The sequence below is a fragment of the Euprymna scolopes genome, chromosome 8 (genome assembly GCF_053919585.1).
Source record: "Euprymna scolopes isolate OS-2025 chromosome 8, ASM5391958v1, whole genome shotgun sequence".
Lineage (NCBI taxonomy): Eukaryota > Metazoa > Mollusca > Cephalopoda > Sepiida > Sepiolidae > Euprymna > Euprymna scolopes.
The window spans coordinates 111,100,011-111,120,717 of NC_136489.1; positions in this window are offsets into that span (position 1 = coordinate 111,100,011).

Below are 20,707 nucleotides of genomic sequence, written 5' to 3' on the forward strand. Positions count from 1 at the left end.
GGTGACAAACACACGTTACTTAATGCTGTTATATCAATGTACTTGGTTCAACAGTGATAAATTATTGTCATTTCATCACGTAATCGGTCAGTCTAATAATCATAACAGTATTGATGATCCCATTATTATCTTTAAAAAAAACAGTGATGACTTGAGTTTAGTAAACAGCAAGGGGCGTGATAGAGTTTTATGTTTGAAGTAGTGGAACATAAATGAAAGCCCCAGGTGACATCTTCAATGACTTAATTTTTAGAAAACATGAGTTTGTTATCCTGGATAAAATAAGATGCCAGTATCAATCATTTGTGTAGAATAAGCTCGTATTATGATATAACCTTTTTAATGCTTTGCGTGGACTAATATTCTCGAATGCAGATTACAATTCTCTACGTGTATTTGAACAGTTGATCACATTCCACTCGTAGTTGGTTTCCCAGATCAGATTATAAGATCATTCGTCGATATTTATGCAGATGACACAGCTATCTATCGCAACACTTCGAAGCGCATTAATGATTAAGATATTTCTGATTCTGTATCTTCTGACCTAGAATATAATGATATCTATCCCAGACCCATTCTACAACTTTCGCTAATGTCATCAACTGTTTATCAGACCTAATAAATCCCTGCATCCAGCAAGATTCTATCTAAAACTGAGGTTAAAAGGTTCTTATTTCCAAGTAATATATATATAAAATTATTAAATAGGTCTATCCTTTTCTTGTGGTATGGAATTGATCTCACTTGTAATGTTACAATAAGAGGCTCCAAAGCTTAAATCTATTCTTACCGGAGCAATGGATCATGCGAAGAGACTTGATTCTGGTGTACAGCATCATCAACAGTTATTTTACTCTACCTTTTGATTATTAAAGTCATTTATTATTGAAGTCATTATTAAAGGGCTCCTTCAGTCTTTGACAGACTATGGATACCCACGAAGGGGTGCCTGCGCGTGAAATTTTTGTGATAGGGGGTGCGCAATCTCTAACCACACATCTCCTTAGTCGACATTGTTTAATACCAGTGGCCAGTGAAGTGTGTATAAGACGACTGGAAACAAATGACGAGATAAGCGAAGAGCTTATACAACGCCTAAAATTCCAAATGGTTACCCATCTGGTACGAACCAGGCTCGACGTTGCTTATTTCGGTGATCTGAAGAGAACCGGTGTGCTAACGCGATTATGCCGTATATAAAAGTTATCATTAGGGCTATGACAACAGCATATTCTCTTCGTTGTCTTCACTGTCGAGTATATATCCGATACAACTAGATTCAGTTAATAAACTGAGAAGCACATCACTCTATAAAAAAAGCATATGAGCTATCAACGGATATACACTCGAGAGTCAAAACAATGAAAAGAATATGGTGATGCCCTAGCCCTAGATTTCATATAGCGCTAATTCTTAGTCTCAACATCAGTGGAAAAAAGATGTACAATCGTTAATTTAGGCTCAATAGAACAGAAAGCAGCATTCTGTGCCCGTGCTTCTGCACCGTGGACGAATCAACCAAATGAGGTCTTGACAAGGTTTACCATATTCACGTGTAAACCAGCTATGTACAAGCATATAGTCTGTACGTCGATGGAAATAGCTCTCATCGATCTCTTTAAAAGACATCTTTCATGTTGCTATTTTTGGAGGAAATGAATTTGATTTGAAATTCGCGTAACTAAAGATATAAATCAATTTACACTTTTGTTTCTTGTTAAAGTAGATTTATTACACTTAAATCTAATGGAAAAGGCTACATTTAAATCAAAATAATAGTTTTCCTTTCCGTCTGGCTCTTTTCTCAGATGAACGCACAGTACCCGTAAATTCTAACTTCTCCATTTTGACTGTCTCTCGGTAAAATGCATTTCTGTTTTCAAACCACCGTTTTTTTCTGTCATATAATATTTGTTTGTCTTATACATATTGCCGTTTGGGTTTGGTTCAAATTGTAGACCAAATTAATGTTTTTAAAATAGTTATTCTATAGTCTGTTTCTTCAATTTACTTACGTCACTGATATAGGATTTTTACGATCTTCAATCCCTTCTGAAAAATTAGCAGCATCGTTTTTTTTTTTGTCGTTTTAGATAAATTGTTATAATAATAATAGACTGGCACTTGGAATAGGCTAAATTTCAACCAAATCCCCGTGAAGATCAATAGTGGCTGTCAGCAAGGAATCAATTGAAAGCAACTGTTCGATAACGCATAGTCATCTCTAAAGTTTATCGAAGGAAGTGGAGCCTAATTAAAAATTTGGGGAGATTTGTTGTCAGCCAGACAGTTTATATCGGTGAGTAATATATGATGATAATCTTAGTACAGCATAATTATAAAACCATAGGCACCATAGATTTATTTATTGAAAAAATAACCGGTAAGCTCCGGTAAGAAGCAAAACTTTGTAATAATTTGATCGGAGGTTTGAATTGTCCGAACAGCAGATGGGATAACGACATCATAAAGACCATTGTTTTTTGCTGCTGAGAAATCAATATTAAGCGACTGGTGCAATGACGCAAATTAATTTGTAAAGGTGTTAAGAAAAGGTGGAGAGAAGTTGAAATCTGAAAAGATTTGTTGTCACACAGACTGCAGGGAACACATCTGGTTATTACCAGTAAGTAATCTAGTATGATGACCTGTGTGAGAACAAGTGAGCACAATTAATAATAATAATAATAATAATAATAATAATAATAATAATTATTATTATTATTATTATTATTATTATTATTATTATTTAGTTTGATAATACTTTCATGAATACGAATGGGATTCATTCTCAGAAGACTCTCCTCTAAACTCGGCATCAAGATAGAAGCTTTATATATGAAGGGTTTGCCCAAGTATATTGGTGGTACCTACAATAGCGGAGGTCTGAAGGGCACCCAACATACCAAGGAGCCCTTGTATATATTATATTCCTATAATAATAATAATAATAATAAGAAGAAGAAGAAGAAGAAGAAGAAGAAGCACTGCTGCATAAAATATGTTCTGAAAACGTTTTTTTGTGCTTTATAACACGAAGACTTAATTAGTCTGTCGTACCGTTCCATGTATCATTAGTGATTAATTCACCTTCAATGTGTAATTTCGATCCAATCACCGTTTCGATTATTTTGCAAGGCATTAGCATGACAGGTTTATTTAATCTGCTCCATGTATGTAAAATTATGCTCGATATGTCTGATCCTGAATCTGACTAAACTTCACCTTTTTGTAGGTTTTACATGTATCAAGCGCTAGCGCCCTAGCTTGCTGCTTTATTAAAAAATCCGCGTACAAAAATGATCCTTGAGATACATACATAAAAAGAAGCTTGTCAGTCAGAAAGAATTTTAGTATCCACAACGCTTCATTGATTAATGACTAAAATAGTCTAGCGGAGAGGGAGGCGAATAGATCTATAATCGTGTGGGTAAGTAATTTCATCAGAATTCCTGTAAATCAGTATCACAGAAGCAATTGTCCGCCAGTCAAGGATATAAGATTCGGTAATTGTTGTAGAGTTTTAGGAGAACCGGGGCAACCTCAGCAGAGCAACGTGTTAATAGTAGAACAGAGATGATATTAGACTCACACGCCTTGGAGGTGTCTAGTTTTTTTTATATATAATATCAGGAACATGAACAAACGTGAATTCCAGATCACCAAGTGTAGCTTCTGTCAGTAAATAGACATTTGGACCGAAGTAATATGTTTAGTCCAAGTTAGAGTTGGAGGCTAACAGAATGATAAGTAGATCAGTTTTCTCACTTCAGGGGCTTACCCAGCCCGTGCCATTCGGGGCCTGGGCAACAAGTGTCAAGCAAAGACCATATGTGGGGCAACCTCACTTATAAGACCTTGGTCAATGTAGGGGAAACCCTTCATATCAATTGTCACTCTCCAGCTCCCCTACTCCTCGGGGAGCTGATTCCCATTTCATCTTCACTCCTCACATTAAAAATCGGCCTTGTGCATAATTTGCTCGGTGGGGGAACAAATAAATACCTTACCTGGCCTTTGGGCCGAGATCAAAGTGTAGTATATGTTCTTCAGATGCTGCACTTCAATTTCTTGTTATCTGTCAGTGGAGGAGAAGTCCTTCACGACTGAGGCATTTTTTTTTATTTTTGTTCCTTTTCTCCACGTTAAAAAACGACCCTGGTCTTTAACTCTGTACTCTGGGGAGGCATTGTATATAAGGAACCTCATAGCTGGTTAATAGTAAAGGAAACATTGAGTGGCCATTATTATAAATTTTACAGAAAACGAGAGTTCCTTATTCTTGTGAATTAATGTATTTTTCTGGCTTCTCCCTCCTAGCTACGGCTATTTCACTGTTACAATTGTTTCTAGCATCTGTATCTCTTTGTCTGTTTTTACTTGACTAAATGCAGATTCATCGAAATGCGCCTGTCTTTGAGCAATGGCAGCTTGACAACGAGAGGTGAACCTTATAGGTTAGTGTGGCTTGTTATAGAACTCCCGTGTGTGTACATTCGGTTCAATTGCTGCTTCGCACCATTCAGTTTCCTCATTTGCATATTGTTCAACAAGGAGGCACAATATGGGGCTTTCTTATATGATCTCTGATGGCTTACAAAAAGAATTTTGGAATTAATTATCAGTTTGAGCAATAGCCTTTCAATTTTAGGTCGAGAGTTTTGGGTGTTGTCGACAAATATCACAAGTTGGTTAGCGCTGCTGGATGGGCTATCGGTATTTGTCACACAATCCCGAGAAACTGTAGTCAGGAATATGTCAAGTAGTGATGCATGGTGATCTTTACGATCTTGGAGGCTAGTCGAAAATGTGTTAGTCTTTGTAAGGGAATGAGATATAGACAGAGCATGCGTTCTGCTACCAACTCTGTGGTGCTAGAGAAACCGAGCTAATTACTATTGCGGATAGTAAAATCGACAAGTACGTGTAATTGGGCGCTTGTTCCTATAGAGAGTGATGCATGTATGCTGGCATAGATATAGTTTATTAGAGTGTAGTCTTGGCTAGAAGGAGAATGGTGGAGGAAATATAAGTAACTAACTCACAATGAAGACCTGGTCATCTGATTCTAAATGTTGTTCTCTAGTCAATAGAAGAATGTTAAAAATATAAACTTTGTCCGTGCATGTGTCTATTCATTTTCTAATACGTAGCGACGCAGTTTTGTAGAATCATGCAATCACACCTCGAAATAACATAACTTTAGATGTAATTATCTACCTAGAAAAATGATGCAAAGCTGGAACACTTCCACCATATCTGAGGTATTGCGAAACAGAACACTTTTAACGGTCATGATGGAGTACAAAATTAATTTCGAAATGGATTTGGGTGATTGATTCACTTACACAAAAAACCTTATTCATAGAGGAGACATTGTTACTATGTCGATATTCTATTTTTATTTCATTGAAATATGCTGAACCAAGTACCAGCTTTGCTTCCTCTGGGAGAAACGGCCAGAACTAAAAATATACAATCTTTCTCTTCTGATCTACCGGGCATCAGGCAGACTTCCTAAATACATAATTACTTTGCAGAGTTTATCGTTTTATGGAATCTAGCATTGCAAAACTGCTTGCCTACTGATTACAACTTAGTCATTTTGTAAAGTCACTCTTAAAAGTTATTGTTCTGGCAGCGCTTATAAGCAAACAAGCGCAGTTTATACAATTGATTGATGTGAGTACTTCCATAGTGTTCTTCATCTTATGGCTGCTGATTATGTACCACATAACTTTCAATGTTTAGTATCCAGTATTAGTGGTCTTAAAAACAAAAACTCGCTTACAACGAGTAATGGTTTTTAGCGTCAAAAAGCATTAAAATAGGTTGATGCGCTGTAAGAGATGCATAGTCAAACACGTATTAAGATAAGTATATTTGCTTCAATGCAAGTCAAGCATCTACCACACAAGAGGAATCAATAAGAAAAACGTCACCTGCTTCGACTACCGAATCACGTAATCCTTTTATTTTCTTGTCTTGATTCTGAAGTATTTCTCTCTCTCTGCCTCTGTCTGTCTCTCTCTCTCTCTTTGTTTTGTTATCTTTTCCTCTCTCTTGTCCTTTTTCTGTATTCATCTCCTATATTATTATTCCTCCTCTGTTCTAATTATTCAAAGCACTGCCTCAACTCTGGCGAAATTCTAACCCGAACTCTCTTCTTTTGAATTGTGTGTGTGTGTGTGTTTTTTTTCTCGAGGTTAATTAAACTGCTAACATTTCATTGTTATCATTTTATTTATTAGCTCTCCATACCACAGTTTCTGCTTTTCCATTACTTTATATCGCCTCTCTTCAATAAAGTCACTTTCAGATCCGTATCCCGGCATTCAATGCTTTGGCCATTAACAATCATGAATACACACAGAAAACACAAAGTAACACAAAGACACACACACTAAGACCCCCCACATATATATATAAATATATATATATATATATAAAACCAAAAGGGTGTAGTGTTTACTTGATATACGCAAAGGTAAATTAATTAAATTTAATATAAATACCAGTATTTATAAATAGATAATTTAATCCCAACCGAATTAAAAAGATAAATATGCAATAGAGGGTAGAACTTATTATAAGAGAAAGAAAATTAAAACTGTAAGCTTAAATTTACAACCAAAATTCATTGTTCGACTGAATAATAACCTTACAGTTTTAATTTTTCCCCCCCCTCTCTCTCTCTCTCTCTCTCTCTCTATATATATATATATATATATATATATATATATACTTCATTTACTCACATAAAATTAATATACGAAAATATAGATTTACGCGTAAACTTTAAGTATTTACTTAAAAAGTGCTCAATACGTAGGTAGAGCTAGTTAGTAATTTATAAAATATATATGGCGATTAAGCTACACTGAATATTCGGCGTTTCATCCACTCTAGGATTCGTCAGGCTTATGCGCAAATTCTGTGGTTGCTTCTCGTTTTTATATGGTCCTTAATATTACGTAGGCATGACTTCCTTCGATTTCAAAACCCGATACTATGACCACAAAAGTACATTCAACAATAAAAAACACCGTATAAAAACAACACTAGCGAATAAATACTGGGTACTCAAAGAAAGCGGACATTCGCCGGTAGTCGAATGGAAAATAATAAGACAAGCTAACACGTGCAGGCATTTAGACGACCCATGTAAATTATGCCTTCATGAAAAATTTGCTATCTTGTACTTTAAAGAATCCCAAAATCTATTAAACTGTGGAAGAGAAATAGCAAATAAATGTTTTCACAAGATAAAATTTACTCTAGGATAGCGATACAAAATAGCTTTAAAACTAACTAAAACAATAGAAAAGTAACAAATAAATAAATTTAAATAAACATGAATATACATAAACGATCACACATATATGTATGTATATATATATAAGTACATATATGTATGTACACATATGTGTATTTATATATTAAAAAAAGGAAAATGGCTGCCTTAAACCACTAAGCTAATTCTAAAACAGATCCTTTGTTCGATAAAATGCATGCCCATTGGCTGATAGGAAGGGGCGCGGTGGATACTAGAAAGCTGATAGGCTAACTAAAATCCTCAACAGAAGAGGACCATATAGAAACGAGAAACAACCACAGAATTTATGCATAAGCCTGACGAATCCTAGAGTGGATGAAACGCCGAATATTCAGTGTAGCTTAATCGCCATATATATTTTATAAATTACTATATATATATATATATATATATATATATATATATATATATATATATATATATATATATATATATATAGTTTGTTTATTAGTCAAACATTATTGGTAACATATTTCCATACATGTTTCAGTGGAGTCCCAATTTAAAGATAACACTTCATCAACAAAAAACGAATTGTGTCAGGGTTCAAATCGTTTGAACATTAGCAATTATTACTACCTAGACTGATAAATATCGATCCTTTTTTTGGTCTGATGAAGTGTTCTCCTTAAATAGGGATTCCATTTAAACATATATGCACATATATAACCAATAATGTTTGTATAATAAAATTACTATATACCAGCTCTGTCCTACATTGAGCACTCCGTAATAATCACTTGGATTTACATTTAGGAGACCAATCTATACAACCACTATATGCATATATATCTAATATATAAAGGTAAAGTGTGTGTGTGTTTATACATCTCGCAAAGACGTCCGACAGACGCGTCAGAACGTGACAAAATTGGTATCGGTTTACAACTTGGTCTCTCGGACGAAAATATCGAAGAATTAGCCAAAAACATTAATTCTTTTACCAACAACTTGGCCGTTTTTTACAAAGAGGGGTCGATTTTGTAGTCGATATTTTCGCAAGTAATCGCCTCCTTTCGATTGACTACCCTTAATTTCAACGCTCGCGACTTCCGGTTTCGCGATGGACGAATCAGCTAAGACGTTAGTTTTTTCTTCATCTTCTTTTCCTCCGTCGCGTTACGGGTTCGAGCCTGCTGCCTACTACCACTTTTTTTTTAAACATCTCTCTCCACCCGGGCTGCCTACTGCTGTTTTCATTCGCCTCCTTACACAACCTCTCTCCACCGGGGCAACGCCGGGTACATATCTGTACTCCTATAAATTCGTTTTTCTTTTGTGTGTATTGATATTCATATTAAAAACACGCATTTCTATTTATTTAAAAGAAAATACAATTTTCTTATAGATGGGTTGTGGAATTGCATTTACTAGCCAAAGATCTAGCTAATTCGCATATTCTTTAAAACATCCATTTTAATTAATTCCCTATTAGTTGCTTCTGTTTTCTAATGGGATGATCATCTTTAGTTAGCTATTACGTGTAATTATATTCATGCAGATATTCTACATGATTTATACTTGCATAATATTCGCGTAAAAAGTTTATAGTAAACACAAAATTGTTTCCAAATATATTTATGTATACGTATATGTTTTTGTTTAACAAATTTTGCCTACCAGACTTCCACTAGAGTTTTTGGCCTACAGACATGAAATTTCATATATAAGGTATTTGAATCCATGCAAAACTTTATATTTGGGTTTTAGCCCGGAAACATCTGTGGAAAAATATGAAAATTAAAAAAAATTAAATTTCGAAGGTGAAGGTCGAACGCCGGCATTGCGAATGCATAACGTAGTAGCATCTGCTTCATGTTTTAATTTTAATGCCCCCACATATGGTTTTGCTTGCAGTATCTGCCGGAACAGATACTACATCTTGGCCCAAATCCCAAGAAAAGGGTATTTATTTGCTGCCCCACCGAGCAAATTAGGCACAAGGCCAATTTTTAATGAGGAGTGAAGGCGAAATGGGGACAACTCCCCTGGTAGTAGGGGAGCTAGATAGTGACATTTGGTATGAAGGGTTGCCTCTATATTGACCAAGGTCTTATATGTGGAGTCGCCCCCATATATTGTCTTTGCTTGCAGTATCTTCCGGAATAGATACTACACGTTGACCTTTGCCAAATGGCCAAGAAAAGCTGTAGTTACTTGCTCCCCCACCGAGCAAATTAGGAACAACGGCGACTTTAAATGTGAGGAGTGAAGGGGAAATGAGGACCAGCTCCCCGGGGTGTAGGGAAGCTAGACAGTGAAAATTTGTATGAAGGGTTGCCACTTTATTCACCAAGGTCTTATATGTGGTGTCGCCCCAACAAATGGTTTTTGCTTGCAGTATATGCCGGAACAGATACTACGCTTTGATCTTGGCCAAAAGGCCAAGAAAAGCTGTATTTATTTGCTCTCCCTGGAGCAAATTAGGCACAAGGAGGATCTTTAATGTGATTATTAAAGGGGAAATCGGGACCAATTCTCCGGGGATTTGGGGAGCTTGATAGTGACAATTGTTCTGAAGGGTTTCCCTTCATTGACCAAGGTCTTATATTGTGGAGTTGATATTTATTTGCTCTCTAACCTAGCAAATTAGGCAAAAGACCGATTTTTAATGTGAAGAGTGAAGGGGAAATAGGGACCAACTTCCTTGGGAGTAGGGGAGCCGGATAGTGAGAATTGGTACGAAGTGTCTTCCCTACATTGACAAAGGTCCTATATGTGCGGTTGGTATTTATTTGCTCCCCCACAGAGCAAATTGGGCACAAGGCCGATTTTTAATGTGCGGAGTGAAGGGGAAATGGGGACTAAGTCTCCGGGGAGTAGGGGAGCTGGATAGTGACAATTGGGAGGAAGGATGGGCCCTACATTGACCAAGGTCTCATATGTGGGGTTGGTATTTATTTGCTCCCCCACCGAGCAAATGAGCCATAAGGTCGATTTTTAATGTGAGGAGTGAAGGGGAAATCGGGACCAACTCCCCGGGCAATAGGAGAGCTGGATAGTGACAATTGGTATGACGGGTTGTCCCTACATTGACCGAGGTCTTATATGTGGGGTTCATATTTATTTGTGATTTTTAATGTGAGGGGTGAAGGGAAAATGTGGACCAACTCCCCGGGGAGTAGGGGAGCTGGATAGTGACAATTGGAATGAAGTGTTTCCCCTACAATGACCAAGGTTTTATATGTGGGATTGCTCCCACATATGGTCTTTGCTTGCAGTATCTGCCGGAACAGATACTACACTTTGATCTTGCCCAAAAGGCTAAGAAAAGCTGTATTCATTTGCTCCCCCCATCGACCAAATTAGGCACGAGGTTGATTTTTAAGTTGAGGAGTTAAGGGGAAATGGGAACCAACTCCCCTGGGAGTAGAGGAGCTGGATAGTGACAATTGGTATGAAGGGTTGGCCCTACATTGACCAAGGCCTTATATGGTGCAGTGCCCCCACATATGGTCTTTTCTTGCAGTATCTGCCGGAGCAGATACCACACTGTAATCTTTACCAAAAGGCCAAGAAAACCTTAAAACGCTAAGAACAGCATCTTTTAACAACAGACCTTTGATCTTAACCAAAAAGGCCAAGCAAAAAAGTGTTACGGACAGACCGACCGACAGACCGACCGACCGAACGACCGACCGACCGCGACTAAAAAACATAGGAAGTAAATATTTATTACGAGTCCGTTATTAAGCTCACACAATAAATGGGGGGCGTTTATGAAATTGATCCCCACCTCTAAAATCAACCATTTACACTTTTTTTCTTTTCCCATGTTTATTTCATAGATTACAAACTTAACATTCAGATTATAAAAACAAAATTAAAAAAATATATATGACGTTCTATTTGGTGCCTACTTTATGATCATTACCGAGAAAAATATTGCGACTCTCTCACGCGACCGGTGTTTATTTACGTCTAAAAAAAGGGGTGGGTGGGAGGGGAACTTTCTTAATCCCCCTTCTCTCTCATCGCCTCGCTTCCAAGAATCCCAACTATAAGAAAATGCCATTCCAAGAGTGGACCTTTTCCAAGATTTTATGGAAAATGTGTTATAGTAAAGTTACAATAACTTACAGTAAAGTCAAACCCGTTGAATTCTCAAATGTTTTTACTCAACCCTCAATTAAATTAATTAAACTTTGTATTCAATTTCGTTTGAATTGTATATATATTTTTTTTATTTTTCCGGCGCAAAAAAATAGGACATTAATGTGTTATCCATTTACAGCATAATCGAAAACTTATAAAAGTCGTCATCAGGTTGGATAAAAAAAGTAAAAATTTGCTCTAACACTCTTTTTTTTATATACAGGAATATACATTAGTTGCATGAGAGAGTCGCAATGCTTTTTCTCGGTGATGGTCACAAAGTGCAGGCTCAATTTAGTAGAATGTTATAATTGAAAACTGATCCCCGATGATGAAAGTCATAAACAACTTTTTCTATTTTTTTTTTTCGATCTGAAAGTTAAGTTTTAATTGATGAGATTAACGTTAAAAATGCAAAAAAAAAACGTAAATTGTGTAATTTAAGGTTGGGGTTCAATTTCCTAAACGTCTTCTCAATAAATAAATAGTAATTTTAATTTTTATTTTTCACATAAGCTTTTTAAGGATTAATTAAATTTTTAGGGTCTAATTATCTGCATTGCCCTTCTCCCACAAAATAAGTCAGTTGTAAAATCACGTGTATTTTTTTTATTTTAGTAATCAAGTAAAAAATGTCATTTTTACTTGATTAAATAATTCACAATAATAAAATGAATTTTAATGTAATTATTTTTCTGTGCAGGAATTTATATCACTAAAGAAAAATATCGTCAAAATTAAATTTAACTTGTAAATACTATACAAAAATAGGACAGTAACATAGATGCACAAACATCTAAATGATTTTTTTCTTTTAATTTTTATTTTATTTACTATGCAATACTTTTATATTTATAATCTCCGTGGATGGAAACTCTATGCAGATATTCTATGAATTTTTGTAATAATTTATTTGTTTTTCAAATTTTACGTTCTGTCTGTCTGTCTGTCTGTCTGTCTGTCTGTCTGTCTGTCTCTCTCTCTCTCTCTCTCTCTCTCTCTCGCTTTCTCTCTCTCTCTCTTTGTGTGGGTGTGTGTTTGTGCGTATGTGCGTGGTTGTCTCTTTCTCTATCTATCTCCTATTCCCTCTTCTTCTGTCTCTGATATATATATATATATATATATATATGTATATATATATATATGTGTGTGTGTATGTGTTTGTGTGTGTGTGTGTTTGTGCGTGTATGTATGTGGTTGTTTATGTGCGTACAGGCATGTGGCTATACCTGAAGTAGAAACGCATCTTCCTTTTTTTCCTTGCTATTTATATTTCTTTCTTTTTCTTTTTCTAAATTACTATGGACGTGTTTATTTCTGATCCTAAAGCCCCCATCCCCTTACCCTAACCTTACAATAAGACTACCCTTTTACCCCCCCCCCCCTACTACGTTCATATCTTTTTGACATTCTTCATTTCCTGCTTTCTCCTTCGGTCTTTGTATAACTTTATACTTTTTTCCACTCCTATTTTTCACAAAAGTAAAGGAAAAAAGTTACTTTTCTTTTTAATTTATGTTTTAAGTACTTCCCCCCCGCCTCTTGAATTTATTAAAACTTACTCCCACCCTTTCGTGTTTTATTGTCTTGTTTCCCCTTACATAAGTGATATTAAATGTGTTCTTATATTAAGTCTGGACCAAACTGAGTTTTCTAGTTCAGGTACACTTTCACAATTCTTATTAATCTGCATTTTCTTTTTTTTTTTTTTTTTTTTCTCGTCGGATTTCCTCATTCCATCTCCCTCTTTCCTTGCTTTTCTTTCTTTCTCTGTATCTCTCTTTCTTATTCTCTCTCTCCCTCCCCCTCTCTCATTCTCCTCTCAGTCTCTCTTAATATGGTCTTTTCTTGGAAATGGAAACTCCTCCCCATTTTCACACTCATATCATGGATTCCTCACTCCTGCCAACATCATTTTATTGACTGTAACTCACCCCATCCTTTTTTCTGGACGGTTCTTATTACCGGATAAACCCACTGCTTCTCCACACAAACTTTGACACTTAATTTTTACACCCTAAAACCTCTTCCCGTTGGTTATGCCCGGTTCCCCCGTCAGCAACACCGCTGATTACACCGTCTTTCAACCTCGGCGGACCACCCATGTTACGTGATTTCACTAGTAAGCGTATCTACTTACCTCCCCTTATTTTGTTTTTCATCTAATGCATAATCAAACAAACAAATATATAAATGTAACAAAACATTCTCCCTTTTTATTATTTTTCACCGTTTTTTTAATGTTATTTTTTTCGCCTTCCTGTATTGCTATTTCCATTTTTTTTTTTTTACCTATGTGTCTTTCATTTTTACAGTCCCTCTCCTGCATTCTGGCTTGCTTGCCAGGCTTTCTTTCTTTGATTTTCTCGATTCTCCCTTTTTCTCCCCCGCCTCTTTCTCTCTCTCTCTATGTTACCCTTTCTTTATCTTATTCTCATTTCCTTTTATACGTCCCCCTTCAATTCATTTGTTGACCTATCTATTTCGCTACCCTCTTCATTAAATTCATACATGTATAACATTTTCATCCACTGATTGTCTCTCTTTCACGTATTCTTATTTTTTCCCCTGTTTCCTTTACTACTAACAGGCTGCCTGATTTTGCCCGGTCGTAAAATACGTATAATAGTATATTTTAATTATTGCAGAATTCTCATCAGATTTATAATAAACAGAAATGTCGTAAATATTAAATATATATATATATATATATATATATATACAGAGAGAGAGAGAGAGAGAGAGAGAGAGAGGAGGGAGAGAGAGATACAGGATGTCCACAAAGTCTGGCTACATTATGTAACCAGACTTTGTGGGCACCCTGAATGTAAACACACACACATACGTGCGTGTGTGTGTACATATACGCGCGCGCATGTGTGTGTACATATATATATATAGATATATATATATATATATATATATATATATATATATATATATATACAGGGTGCCCACAAAGTCTGACTACAGACTTTGTGGACACCCTGTATAAATGTAATTCTTGGTTCGTTCGTTATTAGTAGTCTAAATAACCACTGAACGGATGGCTTTCAAATTTTGGCATAATATGTTTACTGTACCCATTCGTGTGTTTATACACTTGTGCCCGATATTATTCATACCCCCTCTTGAAAATTGAGTTTATTAGGTGTAACTTTGTAAGAATTTATTGTTTACGTCCATATTGATACATATTCTTAATAAACCTCTTCTGATCATTTTCGTCATTTTAAAATCTCGGGATACTTGTAATAAAAGATATATACAGCTATTTATAAAATCTGCAATGTTCAAAAATAATCATACCCCCTTATTTTTTTTTCAGTATTAATCCAGTTTCTGACTGTTTGTTTCCTGTTTGATTCTTATTTTGAATGATTTTATACAACCTTTGATTAATTCCATTTCGTTTTTTGCATTTTTCAGAAATTAAAATGATATCAACTGAAAACCAATAAAAGAATAAAAATTATTAGAATGGGGCAGAAAAAAGAGCTTAGTAATGATCTTAGGACTAAAATTGTGAATTCACATAAGGATGGTTTAGGTTACAAGTCAATTTCCAAGAAATTTGAGGTCCCTACAGCAACAGTACAGAGCATCATCAAAAAATTCCAGAGCCACCACACAACAAACAACTTGATTGGTAGAGGAAGGAAAAGGAAACTGTCTGCTAGAGCCACCAGGAATATTGTAAGAAGTGTTAATGCAAATCCAACCACCACTACTAAGGACATTTTAGAAAATCTGGAGTCTTCTGGCATAAAAATATCAAGGCAAACATTGCAAAGGACTCTGCATTAAAATGGTCTGAAAGGAAGAAGACCAAGAAGGACTCCATTGCACACCGGAAAACGCCTTGCAGCACGTCTAAAGTTTGCTAGGACCCATGTGAATTCTCCAGAGTCCGTTTTCTCAAGTATTTTGTGGACTGACGATACAAAAATTGAATTGTTTGGCCATATGGATGCTTCTTACGTTTGGAGGAAGAAAGGAGAAGCTTACAACCCAAAGAACACCATACCCACGGTGAAACATGGTGGTGGTAGCCTAATGTTTTGGGGCTCCTTTTCGGCTAGTGGTCCAGGTAGTTTGGTCAAGATAGATGGAACCATGAAGAAGGAGCAATATTTGGAGATACTCCAGAAAAACATTAGACAGGATGCGGAGAAGCTCCATTTAGGACCAAACTGGGTCCTTCAACAGGATAATGATCCAAAACATACTGCCAAAATAGTCAAGAAATGGTTTGAGGATAGTCACATTAATGTTTTGGAATGGCCTAGCCAGAGTCCTGACCTGAAACCTATCGAAAACCTCTGGCACATATTGAAAACTGAGGTTAAAAAGCGGAAACCTAGAAATTTGAGGGATTAAGAGAACTACTGCATTGAAGAATGGTCAAAAATCAGTGTTGATGCTTGTAAAAACCTTGTTGATAAATATCCAAAACGGTTACAGGCAGTTATTAAGAATAAAGGGCATGCTATTGACTATTAGTAAGAGAGGTATGAATAATTTTGAACTAGTGCCATTATTGTTTTTCTTAGTATAATGCTTCAAACTTGCATAATTTATTTATTTGTTGAGTTTAAATTAAATGCTTATGCTTGATTTATTGTTTGAAATCCCTTTAATATTGTCTATCTTCTGGTTTGAGCAATATTCTTATAGAAATCTCAAAGATCCGAGGGGTATGAATAATATCGGGCACAAGTGTATATGTCTTTTTAATTATAACATTATATTTAATTTTTCTTTAGAAAATAGGTGGTTTTCTTTGCACCGATGGCCATTTTTTTTTATTTGTGCTCATATCACTGCCTGCCGTCATGTAATTTTTCGGTCTCACCACTTACAGGCCTTGATGGTCTTGCTTAATGTAAACAGTATGTTTATTTTTGCTTTTTTTATATAAATAAAGCATCGTAATTTGTAACGATAAAAAAATAATAATTTTTACAGGAACATTACGAAAATAGCCCCAAAAGCCCGTATTAATGTATTCGATATAACTCGAAGCAAAATGAATTTCTCGTACTACCGATGCTATTTTTAGCACAAACAAGGTGTTTTCTTTTTTTTTATTATTTAATTCAATATCTTAGGACTTTACCTTACTAATTATCTTTGAAATAGACCCAGAAAACTAATATTTATCTCTAAAAGGATTTTTACAATGAATTAATTTAACTTCAAAATTTAGCTGAATTGGTAAGATCGCCGTGAAAACATTTTTCATAACTTTTTTTTCACGTGTACAAATATTTTTTTCCTTTGGGAAATTAAGTTTAGTCCTTAATCTTTCAAATACTATCAAAAAGCTGTCGGAAACCTACAAAAAAATTCGTTTATTTTAGCTCATACCTAAACAATGGATATTAGCACAAATCGACCATTGTGGATCATCTTTTTACTATTCAGAGAAAATAAAGATTCAATTAGATTCCTATTTACATCACCTAAATTATTTAGTGTGAAATATGCGTCAAATTTATGTATATATTTCAAATTCGTATCTATTGTATGTATATATATATATATATATATACACTCCCTCATGTAATTTACATAAATTTCGATATGCGTCTTCATCATATATACTCCTAAATCTCTCCTCGTCATCATATATACTCCTAAATCTCTCCTCTTCATCATATATACTCCTAAATCTCTTCTCTTCATATATACTCCTAAAATCTCTCCTCTTCATCATATATACTCCTAAAATCTCTCCTCTTCATAATATATACTCCTAAATTTCTCCTCTTCGTCATATATACTCCTAAAATCTCTCCTCTTCATCATATATACTCCTAAGTCTCTCCTCTTCATCATATATACTCCTAAGTCTCTCCTCTTCATCATATATACTCCTAAGTCTCTCCTCTTCATCATATATACTCCTAAAATAATTGACTCTTTCATCATGGACCATTTTGGTGTTTTCACTCTTGAAAATACCCGCGTAAAACAGGCAAAACTTTAGGCATTTAAGTTTTTTCCCTCCATTTTTTAAAAATTATATCATTCAGATTTTTATACTTTATCATTTTATTTTATTATTCACACACACACACACACACGCATATATATATATATATATATATATATATATATATATATATATATATATATGTGTGTGTGTGTGTGGGTGTATGGTTGTGTATGTATTTTTGTGTTTGTGTTAAGCTGTGCATTTATCCATTTCTGTGTAGGCGTATAGTTGCACACACTCCATTCAACCAGAAAAAAAGTTTCCTATATTGTTTGACTGTTTCGATCACATCAAAGCGATGTGACATTTTAACATATAGGCGTTATTAGGTCAATCAAGTTCTGCGTTGAGTAATTGCCCATCATGGAACCTGTCTGTCATATTTCTAGGTGGCATGAGATAACGTTGTACTGCGCTTCAGGATATGTGGGTAAGCATCGAAGCCTCCACTCTCCCCGCGACAGTCAACATCTACTATCATCTTCGAACAGTGGAAGTGAAAAAAAAGTTCAAGTGATACCTTTTTTCACTAGAGTAATACTGTAACAGTGTCCTAAGTGAATTAAATTTGAAATCGGTATTGCGTGTTTTAACTTGACATTAGCTATACCAAACTAATGAAATGAACGTGAGATAACAATAAAACGAATATCGTGTATGCTACAGGAAACAAAGAAAGAGATATTGAAAGAAATAGACAGCGAAAGAAAATATACAGGGAGCGAGAAACTGAGAAAGGAACAGGCATAAAAAAGATAGAGCGGATCTATACGTAAATTGATATATATATATATATATATATATATATATATACATATATATATATATATTAGCATGGCTACCTGGTGTGGCGCAGGCAGTCCACTTATTTTGTCCCCATACATGACATCATACATGGCATCATACCTGACGTCATATGTTATTATATAACACATAACATATATGCTATCATTGTGAACAAACAAGCAGACAGGAATAAAGATTTATTATAATATATATATATATATATATATATATATATATAAATCTATATATATATATATATATAGATAGATAGATAGATAGATAGATAGATAGATAGATAGAGTGAGATACAGGTAGACTAGGGTAATGTATAATAATAATTAATAAAAGAGAGGATTAATAATGGAAACATAAGAACTAAAGAGAGAGGGGGTAAGAGTTAACGAGAGAATAAGATATAGATATAATGTACAAAGAGGAAATGGAATAGATATAGACAAAAGTATGGGTGCCAGAGAATAAGAAAGTGAGTTTGTTTGAGAAAGAGAGAGAGAGAGAGAGAGACTAAAAGAGAAAAATGGACACACAATAAAAGAACATATATAAACAGAGACGAGAGGAAAATATAGCGAAATTACAAGAGATGGGAAAAGAGAATAAAGGCGAATATAAGTTCTTGTTAGTAAAGAGATAGACAGAGAAGGAGAACGAGAAAGAGAGTGAGAGAGAGTAATGAAGAGAACACAAGACTAGGAGAGAGAAAGATTAAGAGAGTGTGCGAAATATGATTAAAGAGAAACAGAAAAAGAAAATAGATAAAAAATGGAATAGACAGATAGATAGATGGATGAATGAATAGATGGATAAAATATATAAAATATAATGAGAGTGATGATGTAAAACATATAAACTAGTAGAGAAAGAGAGAAGGAGAAAGGGGAGAGAGTGAAAGCTAAGTGTTCAAGAGTAAAATACAGTAATCTAATAAAAAATGAGAACGTTTGTATGCGTGAGGACACTTCTCAAACTGTATACTCAACGAATTCTTGATCTATAATCTTGAAATCATGTATAAAGAGTATTCAGACATGTGGACAACTTTATATACGTATATATATATATATATATATATATATATATATTTTTTTTTTTTTTTCTTTTTTTTTTTTTTTTTTTTTTACACAGTGATCACCACTTATCAAGGCCCGGAAGCCACTCAGGGATAAGGGTTATTGTAAGTACATCACGTTAGTGAGGAGATTTTATGAAGTGTTTAATTAGGGGGGCGGCTCATTAGGAATTTGTTAACATTAGACTTGAAGACATCCAAGTTGTAGTCCGGAGGGAAGCAGGCAGACGGAACAGAGTTCCACAGGCGTGCAGTTCTAATATATAATATAATATATATATATATATATGAGTGTGTGTGTGTGTGTGTTGATTTATTGTGAGTTGATTTTTATAAGATTTGTGTTTTCAAAGTCCAAGTGATAACCGAGAAAATGGCGACGAGTGTCATATTCGTTTTGATGTCAACTTTGTGTTCATACAAAGTTCTCCGTCCCGATTTCGCTGGGTTTTGCGCATGTAGTTTTTTTTCTACAGTCAATACAGGAAATGGCGTACACAATTTAACCTTGCAATATATGCATCCTTGTTGAGGAGGTCACATGGGATATTTTGATGCATATGTTGTTTAATTTCGTGTAGATATGACTGTGTTCAATGTTAGTCGGTAAGGCTAAATTTTTATTAGTTGTCCTTTTACAGCATATATGCTCTTAAATAATGTATACTCTCGTTATAGAACATGTTTAGCTATTTCAATCATGTAAAAGTTCGCGTAAGACGAGCGAAACGTCGGGCATTAAGATTACGCTCCTCCATTTTTAAAATGACGCACACATACACACACAAACACACACATATATGTCTGTGTGTTTTTGTGCTTATAGTAGTGATGGGACGGTTTCAATATTTTTCCCCCGATTTCGATACAATTACCGATTTCGATACAATTACCGATTTTGATACCAGTTTGTTTAAGACACTTTAATATATAGTAGTAGAGTTTATTTTACAGATTGCCGTCGAAAAAACTCGTGCATTATATACGAACTGTCACAAACATACAACATACACTTTTCAAGTTTTAATTTTAATTTTATTGGCAATGTAAAATCAATACAAATTTATTATCATCATTAATATGAGTCATGGAAAATTAAGTTTTAACAAGATCAAGCCTAAAAGTAAGCAATTAAAGGCATCGTTTTTGGTATCGGAAAATATGCACTAAATTTTACGATTCCAATTCAGATATCCCTAAATGTTCCAATATTTTCGATTTCCGCATTCAGATTAATCGTACCAACACTAATATATAGTCTGTTTCTTGCTAAAATAATAAATTTCGATACTAGTCATCATTTCAATACGAGCCGAAATTTGAGGAATCAAAGAAATTGCTTTCGAAAGGAGCATAGCATAGTAATCAGGTGTCTTCACTATTCTGACAGTGTTGCATG